Raw genomic sequence first — 10,313 nt, 5'->3', positions numbered from 1 at the left:
TTATCACAGAATATGCTTACCGGTTCAAATACAGGAACTTTGAAGCCATTTAATACATGCTTCATCCAGATTGTCTAAGTGCGGTTCATGAAAACTGCAACATACTCCGCTTCTGCTATAGACTGGGAGATACAACTTTGCTTCTTACTCATTCATGAGACCAGTCTACCACCGAGAAAGAATGCACCACCGGTTGTGCTCTTCTGGTCATCCACATTACCTACCCAATCAACATTTATGAATACTTTCAGGTTGAAATCATTGCTATATGGGTACCACAATCCATAGTCAACTATTCCCTTTAGATACCTAAGAATTTGCTTGACTGCAACCAAGTGGGATTCTCTTGGACTCTTCTGGAACCTTGCAGTAATGCCAACTACATGTGCAATATCCGATCTGCTATGTACTACATAATGCAACTTACCAATCATTGATCAGTATTCCTTCTCATCAACCAATGCTGAGTCATCCTCTTTGGATAGTTTACAACCGGTCACCATTGTTGTACCAACCAGTTTGCTATCCTCCATGCCAAAAGTCTTCAACACCTCTTTGACATACTTGGACTGAGTGATAAAGATTCCATCTTTCATCTGTTGAATCTGCAGTCCAATGAAGAACTTAATCTCCCCTATGAGTGACATCTCAAACTCCTTCTTCATCTCATTTGCAAACTCATGACTCATCTTGTCATCTCCACCAAAGATAATGTCATCAACAAATACCTCACATATCAAAATCTGATCTCCTTCCATTTTCAAGTAGATATTACTCTCTTCACTTGTTCTCTCAAATCCAATTTTCACAAGATGGGAGTACAGACATTCATACCATGCTCTAGGTGTCTACTTTAAACCATATAAGGCTTTATGTAGCCTACACACCATGTCACTGTCTTATGATAGGGCAAACCCATCTAGTTGCTCTATATACACCTCCTCTTCAAGTACACCATTTAGGAATGCAGATTTTACGTCCATTTGATATACTTTAAATCTTTTAAAGGCTGCATATGCAAGAATCATACGAACTCCTTCCAATCTGGCTACAGGTGCAAAAGTTTCTCTATAGTCTTCTCCTTCTTCTTGGGCATATCCTTTACACACCAGTCTGGCTTTGTTTCTAATCACCATGCCATCCTCATTTAGCTTAATTCTGAAAACCCATTTGGTACCAATGATAGTTTTATGCTCCGGTCTAGGTACCAAGGACCATGTACCATTTTTCTCTATCTGGTCAAGTTCCTCTTCCATTGCCTTTATCCAATCTTCATCTTTATGTGCTTCTTTGAATGACTTAGGCTCAAATTTAGAGATCAAACATGAGCTCTCTTTGACTCTTCTTCTTGTAAGGATTCCAGCATCCTTATCCCCTATGATCTGCTTAGGATCATGATTCAGCTTGACATATCAAGGAATGGTCTTAACAGATTCCTCTTGCTTTTCTTCTTCATCCTCATCTCTATCAGTATCAGCATCCGCATCTGTCGGTGTAGGAACACTGTTGTTGGTACTTGGTTGACTGACAACCAATTCCTAAAAGGTTACAACTGATTCATTTACCACTTTCTCACTGTCGGTTTCCTTAGTTTTCTCAAAGGTTTCATCAACTCTTACATTGATACTTTCCATAATTCTCTGAGTCCTATTATTAAAACACTTAAGAGCTTTGATCTTGGTAGAATTTCCTAAGAATATTCCCTCATCACATTTTGCATCAAATTTACTCTGGTGTTCACTCCTCTTGATGTAACATTTGCTACCAAACACTCTGAAGTAGCTAACAACAGGTGTCTTACCGGTCCAATACTCAAAAGGCATTTTATCCTTACCTTTCTTAATGAGTACCTGGTTCATTGTGTAGATTGCAGTGCTCACCACTTCTCTCCAAAAGGTGTGAGCAACCTTTCCTTGAATCAACATGGTTCTAGATACTTCAACCATAGTCCGGTTATTCCTCTCTGCTAGGCCATTCTGCTGTGGAGTTCGGGGAGCAGATAGTTGCCTCTTGATGCCATATTCTTCACAGTACTTGTTGAATTCACTGGAAGTGAATTCCCCTCCTTGATCAGTTCTCAAGCACTTGATCCTTTTGTCACTTTCCTTCTCCACTAATGCTCTAAAGGCTTTGAACTTCCCAAAAGCTTCAGACTTATCTTTTAAGAATGTGACCCACATCATTCTTGAGCAGTCATTAGTGAGAATCATGAAGTACCTATCACCCTACACACTTCTAGTTTTCATAGGACCACACAAGTCAGTATGCACAAGATCAAGCAAATTGTTAGTAGTGAAAGGTTTACCTTTGAAGGTTGAGGAAGACATTTTCCCTAATTGACATTCTCTACACAAGGTATTATTTGGTTTTCTTAGCACTGGCAACCCTCTAACTGCCTTGATCTTACTAGCCTTTACAATGTTGTCAAAGTTTACATGACAGAGTCTCCTATGCCATATCCAGCTATCATCAAATTTAGCCACAAGACATGTACTTATATTTGCATTCAACTGAAATAAGTTACCTTTGGTCTGCATGTCGATGGACACCTGTTCACCATTCTTTCCTTTGATTCTGCACACTCCATTCCTAAATTCTAGAGTGAGACCACTATCATTCAGCTAGGCAACACTCAGAAGGTTGTGTCTGAGACCATCAACCCAATACACATTTTCAACACTACTCTTTCCATTCAGAGAGATAGACCCTCTTCCTTTAACCATGCATGGTGCATCATTTCCAAAGCGAACCACACCACCATCATATTCTTCCAAGGAAAGAAACTTGCTCCGGTCACCAGTCATATGGTGAGAACAACCATTGTCAATGATCCACTCCTTGGAATTATCAAATCGGGAGACAAGAGCCTTCTTGTCTAACACATCTTCCTTGATAGCAACAAACACAATGTCTTCATTTTCTTCATCCTCAGATTCCTCATCTGTGACACCTTCATCAACTGCCACAAAACAGTTTCTCCAGTTTCCTCCTTTGAATTTCTTGACCTTTTCGATTTGTCCTTGTTATCACCATTAGGACAGTTCATAGCAATGTGTCCTATCTGGTTGCAAGAAAAAAATTTCAAAGGAAGCTTACCTCTGTATTTATCGGTTCCTTTAGGAAGTTTCCTTGCAAGAAGAGCTTCAAACTCCATTAGAAAATCCTTATCATCCATTACTCTGCCTTGTCTTGTTTCAGCATTGGTGCTTGCTTCTTTTCCTTTTCTAGATGGTACAATAGAGGCTTTAAAAGTTGATTCAGTCTTTTGAACACTGCCATCAAAACTATTTAGCTCATAAGTTGTCAACTTTGCAATGATGGAGTCTAGAGATACCTTAGTCTTGTCTATTGATCTCAGCTCCTGAATAGCAGCAACTCTTATTGCATAGACCGGCAATAGGGATCTTAGGACTTTGCTTACCACAGTGGAATCTTCCATTTTACCACCTGCACTCTTGATATCTCCAACAATAGTTTTGATTCTTATACCATACTGTTGAATGGTCTCACCTTCAACCATCCGCATATCTTCAAACTTCCCTCTAAGGCTTTCTTCTTTAGCTTGTTTTACATGCTCATCACCACCAGAGATATTTTCAAGAGTATCCCATACCTCTTTGGGATTTACCTTATCTTGGACATCAATGAACTCAATGTTGGATAAACTACTAGTTAAGGCTTCCATGACTTGCCCATTCTCCTGTATTTCTCTCTTTTGATCATCGGTGAGAGTACCGGTAGGGGCAACATAGGCATTCTCAACATAGCTCCAATCTTGAGCATCCATGCTTCTGATGAATATCTTCATTCTATCTTTCCATATACTGAAGTTTTCTCTGTTAAACTTTGGACCTTCCCTCTTCATCATTAGACTGGGATCTTTTCCTCAAGCGGTTAAGCTAATAACACAGAAGACCTGGAGGATGCTCTGATACCAATTGATAACTCAATGATGAACGAATAGTACCAAACCAATACTGAGAGGGGGGGTGAATCAGTACAGACTAAAATATAGTCCTAAACCAGTTTGACAACAGATACTTCAAATGACTGGCAAACAGTGACACCAATTTGAAACAGAGTGCAACCGGTAAAACCCAGAACAACTAAAACAATCATAAACCGGTTACTCACTTAGCTTTCCTCTTAGCTCAATACTATACTACCATTTCACCCTCATGCATGAATAGATAATCTATCATCAAATCTTCACAATAGCTAGTTCAACATGTTTTATTGACAGGCATAAAACACAGAACCATCATATGCTTAACAGGCAATAACAAAGCATCACAAGATAAAAGAATCACACATGACACACTTATTTTTCACGTGGAAACCCAACTGGGAAAAACCACGGTGGGTATGAATACCCACAAGCTACTTTTTGAACTCTTTAGAAGTCCGCTCTATTAGGAGCCTTGTCCGGTTAAAGACAGATACAATAGGGTTTGTTAGGAACCGATCCTGTTAGGGATCACCTGGTTAAGGGATGGCTACAATACTCGGTTAAGGGTTAAACCCTGTGAAAGGTTACCTTGTTAGAGGATTTCAAGAACTCAATAGCTAAAGGATAACAATGACTCAGTAGCTTTGAGTTACCTTGTTAAAGGATTTTCAACAAGCTGGTTAAGGCTACCCTGTTAGGGTATTTCACAACTGTTGAAGTGATTAAAGATCAATAGGTATATCAATGACCTGACAATAGCACTCAATGCCAATGCAGATCCGCTTAAGCTCCTTTTCACCTTCTGCAAATATGACTTCTCTCCTTTGGTCTAGCAAGAATCACATATCTCTTCTCTTAGATACACACACACACAACTTTTGCCAACAACCTCTGGAAGAATCACAACATCGACCTTATAGGACAACAAACAAGTCGGTAGCATAAACCCTAAACCCTAAACCTGTTAGGTTAAGGAATTCAAATGGTTCAATCCTGATCATTGAGCATACAACATTAAATGCAACAGTCTTGATCCAATCTCAAGACATTCTCCATCGTTCATTTTCCATCAATTTCATGGTGGCTGATAACCCATCACACGTTATCACCATTTACAGACTTCGCACATTCCCGAGGTAGATAGGAACAATCTCCTTCATGCAAGATCATTCACGCACACAAATCTTATGTGGCAACACAATCTATTCATTGTTACCATGCTAACTCATCACACAAAGTCACCGGTTGAGCCACACAGGCTTGAAGCACTCCAACTGAAAACCTTGATGTTGAGAACACCAACCGGTAGTCATACACTACTTCCATGTGTCGGTTCCCATAACCTTATGTCGGTTCACCTTTCATGTGTCGGTTCACCTTGAACAAACACACCGCTTCACTTGGGCACAAGTGCCGATTTACAATGTTATACCAGTTCTCACATATGCTAGTTCACACCTCTTCATCATATTGACATCAATGACAACATACAGTGTCATTATGTCCTCATACCGGTTCACATAATGCCAACAATTTTTGTTGATTTGATAAGTGATCATCATCTGAGTAGCTCAAAATGTTTGTTTGATGTCTGTTTGCAATGTGTATGTACAAACGATATTATGCGTTGCAAGGTTTTTGATTGATTTTTGATGTTTTATGATGTTTTTGGATTTTGTGAGTGTTTTTGATTGTTTTTGGATTTTGTGAGTTGGTTTGAATATTTTTGGATTTTGTTTCAAGACAGTTGTGAATGAAGAACTCAATGAATCACAAGTAATGTAGAATCCACTTCCATCAATAAGTTAAGAGCATTGCCCCCAGCTGTCGACATTACTATGAAAAGCAAGATGCAAGACGCATGAAGTTCTAACCTTGATTTCAAATCAATAACAAGCCATGGTTTGAATGATGGATGAATGGATGCAATGAATGTGATTGCAACAAGCCTAAAAGACAATGGAGCTATAGCCTCTACGAGTGGTGCCTGTTTGCCAGGTTTTGACCATCGCACTTACCCATGTTACCACCGGAGTGGTTCACCGTTTGGATGTATGATTTTTCTCTTTACTATTTTGATTTATTTTTTCTGTATTGTCTTCAAGACATTTATCTAAATGTTTTTTTTGGTGTTTTTCTAATATGTATTGGAGCCTGATGCTCTGTATAGCTTATGTATAAAACCATTTGAGGTCCATGTTGTTGATCGGATCTACTAGTGGTTCTCCTTTTGAAGTAGTCAACTGATATGCCCTGGACCCAAATACCCTAGTGATAACATATGGACCTAGCCAGTTTGATTCAAACTTTCCCTGATGTTCTCTATTTGGTTGATTACAAGGATTCTCCTTGAGAACAAGATCACTTACCTCAAATGTACAAGGTTTAACCTGATGATTATAGCTTCTTCTCATGCGGTGCTGATAGGATTTGAGGTGGTTGTATGCAGCTTGTCGCCTTTCATCAAGTAGTTCCAAGTCTTGAAGATGTGAGACTCAGTATGTTTCATCATCTATCAAATTGTGCAAGGTGAGACTTAGTATGTTTCATCATCTATCAGATTGTACAAGGAAACCTGTAGAGATGGTATCTCAACCTCAATAGGAAGGATGAATTTTGCATGATAGACCAGTGAGTAGGGAGTTGCGCCTATAGGGGTTCAAATGCTAGTTCGATACGCCCATAGTGCTAGATTTAATTGAATGTGCCAATCATAGCCAACATCATTGGTTGTCTTCTTGAGGATTCTCAATATATTCATGTTTGATGCTTTAGCCTGACCATTGCCTTGTGGATAATAGGGAGTAGAAAAGCGGTGTTGGATGTGAAGGTTCTCACAGAGCTCATGGAAATCCTAATTTTTGAAAGGAAGCCCGTTATCTGTGATGATGGACATGGGTACACCATACCAACAGATGATGTAATTAAGGATGAATGAGGCTATCTTCTTTCCAGTGGCTTGGGTAAGTGGAACAACTTCGATCCACTTTGTGAAGTATTCGGTGGTAGTAATGATAAATTTGTGGCCATTGGATGAAGATGGATGAATTTTACCCACAAGGTCAAGTCCCCATTGACAAAAGGGCCATGGTGTTGTGATTGGTTGCAATTCCTGTGCTGGTACATGTATCAATTCTCCGTGAACTTGGCACTTCTTGCATTTTCTGACAAAATAGGAGTATTTTTCCATGGATGGCCAATAGTATCCAACATGCATGATCTTCTTTGCTAAGGAAGAACCGCTTGATTGAGTCCCAAAAATTCCTTCATGTAGCTCTTCTAAGGCCTTTGTTGTCTCATCCTATTCCAAACATTGAAGGAGAGTACCATCAAGACTGCATCGGTATAGGGTTTCAACAATGATGGTGTATCAAGCAGTTTGTCAGATGAAGGTTTTGCGTTGGTTATTCGATTGGTTAGTAGGAAGTGTGTGATTGCGAAGGTAGGTGTAGAACTCACCGTACTATGGGGATTTGGAACCGACAAGGTGACATATCATCTCGGATTTGGGGATATCATAAGTGGGAATCCAAAGTTGTTCTACCAAGAACTCGTAGCATGTTGAATTTTGTGGAAGATCCAGGAGAGATGCAATTGTAGCCATTGCATTAGCAGCTAGATTCAGATATCTGGGTATCTTCTCAAAGGTGATAGTTATAGATGATGCTTTTAAACTATCCACCATTTGTTTGTATGGCATAAGCTTATCATCCTTGGTGTGATATCCATCTGTGACTTGTCGGATGACCAGTTGGGAGTCACCATATACCTATAGCTCTTTCAGTTTCCATTGTATGGCTAGTCTAAGTCCTATGATCAAGGCCTCATATTCTGCTATGTTGTTTGTACATGAAAAAGTTAGCCTGTAAGACTTCGGGATCCTGTCACCTTGAGGTGTAATAAATAGAATGTCTTCCCCCAAGCCATGTCTAGTATATGAGCCATCAAAGTAGAGCTTCCCTGGTTGTGTTACTGTGATCATGAAGATCTCTTCATCTGGAAAATTTAAAACAAGAGGATGATCACCTGTGAGGGGTGCATTAGCCAATTGATCTGCAATAGCTTGGCCCTTGATAGCCTTGCATTCCACATACCCAATGTCAATTTCACTCAGAATCATCACCCATTTGGCCAAGTAGCTTGTCAATGCTACTTTGTTGAGTAGGTACTTGAGTGGATCGATCTTTGCAATGAGTTGTACCTTATGCGTCAACATGTAGTGCCTTAGTTTAGTGGATGCCAAGATAACTGCTAGGCAAGCTTGCTCAATAGGTATGTAATTGAGTTCATAACCGACCAGTTTGCTAGAGATATAGTATACAACACACTCTTTCCCTTCTGCATTGTGTTGTGCGAGTAGTACTCCCAATGTCGTATTTGTAACTGAAATATAGAGCAATAGAGGTCTACTTGGATCTAGTGGGATCAGCAATGGTGTATTCATGAGATAGTCCTTAAGCATCTGAAATGCTTTTTGGCATCTAGCATCCCATTGAAAGCAGATGTTTTTGTGTAATAGATGCGTAAAGGGGTGACACTTATCTGCTAGTTGTGCAATGAATCTTCGAACTGATTGTAGGTGCCCTTGTAGTGTCCTTAACTGATTGATGTTTTTGGGAGGTGGCATGTCCATGATTGCTTTGACTTTCACTAGATCTACTTCAATGGCCTTGCTTGAGACAATGTATCCTAGAAGCTTCCCCGAGGTCACTCCAAAGACACATTTATTTGGATTGAGTCAAACATGATATTGTTCTAGTCTGTCAAAGATTTATCTAATATGGCAAGATGACCTTCTCTTGTTAATGATTTTTCCAGTAAGTCATAGACATAATCCTCCATTATGGTATGCATCATATCATGAAAGATGGTGGTCATTGCTCTTTGATAGGTCACCCCTGCATTCTTTAGACCAAAAGGCATCACATTCCAAAAGTATGTTCTCCATGGACATGTGAAGGCAGTTTTATGTTGATCTTCTGGTGCGATCTTTATCTGGTTGTACCCTGAAAAGCCATCCATAAGAGAAAGCATGACATGTCTAGCTGTTAAGTCCATGATCATGTCGATGTTTGGTAAGGGGAAGTCATCCTTAGGACATGCTTTGTTCAAATCTCTAAAGTTAGTACAGATATAGATGCCCCCATTTGGTTTACCAACAGGTACTCTATTGGAGATCCACTATGCATAATCAATTGGTCTAATAAAACCAACATCCAGGAGTTTCTTAAGTTCTGCTTTGACTAGTACAACAATTTGGGGGTGCATCTTGTGAAGTTCCTATTCTACTAGTTTCGCTCCTTCTGCCACGGTGAGGTGTTGCATGATCAAATTAGGATCGAGACCAGGCATGTCCAAATATGACCATGCGAAGTTGATCTGATGCTTCTGGAAGAATTCAACAAATTTAGGTTGTTCCTCTGGAGTTAAAAGAGATGCCAGATGTATTTGGTGAGGATTCCCAGGGGTCCCCACATTGAATTATTTTGTTTCATCGATTAGGATTGTCAATCTCTCCTGATTTGTACTAGAGGGGAGGATGTCAAACCTTTCATCCTCAGGCGCCTTAGAGCAGTTTTCACTGTTGGATACACTCTTTCTTTTTACTTTTTTGGGATCAAACAGTGCCACAATGTGGTTTTCTTTGGATGATCCATGTTTTATTGTGATATTTTTGCAGCTGAAAGGTTTTGTATCCATCCTAAAGTATGATGCGCTATTAAGCTCAATGGAAAATCCATCTTTGTGATCCCCACTTGGTATGTTATATTGTAGTTCCAAAAAGTCAATGATCACCTCATAATTTTGGAATTGGTCAAGGCATGGGGGATTAGGTTGGTTCCATTCGATGAGTTCAGGATGGATAATGGGCATTACCTCATCAATTAGGTTAAGTTCATGGGATGTGTCACTGAGGGTTAAGACATTGTGGTGAAGGTCATTGATGGTACTTCCCTATTAGAATCAGGCATAGGATGTGACATGGGGTCTGTGGAAGGTGTTTCCAGTTCAGGAACCCGAGAGGTTTTAATTTGTGCTTCTTCATATACAAGTATTTCTTTGCGAGGTGGAGATGGTGATGCGTCTTCCTCGTCTGAAGTATTGAGATGTATGGAATCAAATTCCCACTCATGTGAGTCAGTCTCTGAGTCGCTTTCTAGTATCCAATTACTATACCAAACCAGGATATCTTTTGAGTTGAACACTGCAGTTGTGATCGTCTGATGTGTTGTTGGTGATGGAATTGTTGGTATTGTGGGTGTCACTGATGTTGTTGATGGGTTTACCAGTTCTGTTGATGCTGCTGGGGGTACAAATACTATTGATGGTGCTATTGATGTGGTTGATGCTATTGATGGGGTTG

Source organism: Cryptomeria japonica, chromosome 3 (genome assembly GCF_030272615.1).
Source record: "Cryptomeria japonica chromosome 3, Sugi_1.0, whole genome shotgun sequence".
Taxonomy (NCBI): Eukaryota; Viridiplantae; Streptophyta; class Pinopsida; order Cupressales; family Cupressaceae; genus Cryptomeria; species Cryptomeria japonica.
Note: the sequence above shows the minus strand (reverse complement) of the source record.